Genomic DNA, 1,133 nt, shown 5'->3' with positions numbered 1-1,133 from the left:
TGAGGACAATATTATGGAAATGGAAAAGGATGTAGATGAAGATGAAATGGGAGATACGATACTGCGTGAAGAGTTTGACAGATCACTGAAAGACCTGAGTCGAAACAAGGGCCCGGGAGTAGACAACATTCCATTAGAACGACTGATGGCCTTGGGAGAGATAGTCCTGACAAAACTCTACCATCTGGTGAGCAAGATGTATGAGACAGGCGAAATACCCTCAGACTTCAAGAAGAATATAATAATTCCAATCCCAAAGAAAGCAGGTGTTGACAGATGTGAAAATTACTGAACTATCAGTTTAATAAGTCACAACTGCAAAATAGTAACGCGAATTCTTTACAGACGAATGGAAAAACTAGTAGAAGCCGAATTCGGGGAAGATAAGTTTGGATTCCGTAGAAATATTGGAACACGTGAGGCAATACTGACCTTACGACTTATCTTCGAAGAAAGATTAAGGAAAGGCAAACCTACGTTTCTAGCATTTGTAGACTTAGAGAAAGCTTTTGACAATGTTGACTGGAATACTCTTTTTCAAATTCTAAAGGTGGCAGGGGTAAAATACAGGGAGCGAAAGGCTATTTACAATTTGTACAGAAACCAGATGGCAGTTATAAGAGTCGAGGGGCATGAAAGGGAAGCACTGGTTGGGAAGGGAGTGAGACAGGGTTGTAGGCTCTCCCCGATGTTATTCAATCTGTATATTGAGCAAGCAGTAAAGGAAACAAAAGAAAAATTCGGAGTAGGTATTAAAATCCGTGGAGAAGAAATAAAAACTTGGAGGTTCGCTGATGACATTGTAATTCTATCAGAGACAGCAAAGGACTTGGAAGAGCAGTTGAACGGAATGGACAGTGTCTTGAAAGGAGGATATAAGATGAACATGAACAAAAGGAAAACGAGGATAATGGAATGTAGTCGAATTAAGTCGGGTGGTGCTGAGGGAATTAGATTAGGATATGAGGCACTTAAAGTAGTAAAGGAGTTTTGCTATTTGGGGAGCAAAATAACTGATGATGGTCGAAGTAGAGAAGATATGAAATGTAGACTGGCAATGGCAAGGAAAGCGTTTCTGAAGAAGAGAAATTTGTTAACATCGAGAATAGATTTAAGCGTCAGGAAGTCGTTTC

Source organism: Schistocerca serialis, chromosome 1 (genome assembly GCF_023864345.2).
Source record: "Schistocerca serialis cubense isolate TAMUIC-IGC-003099 chromosome 1, iqSchSeri2.2, whole genome shotgun sequence".
NCBI lineage: Eukaryota > Metazoa > Arthropoda > Insecta > Orthoptera > Acrididae > Schistocerca > Schistocerca serialis.
The sequence above is the reverse complement of the archived record's forward strand: the minus strand, read 5'-3'. Positions refer to the sequence as shown.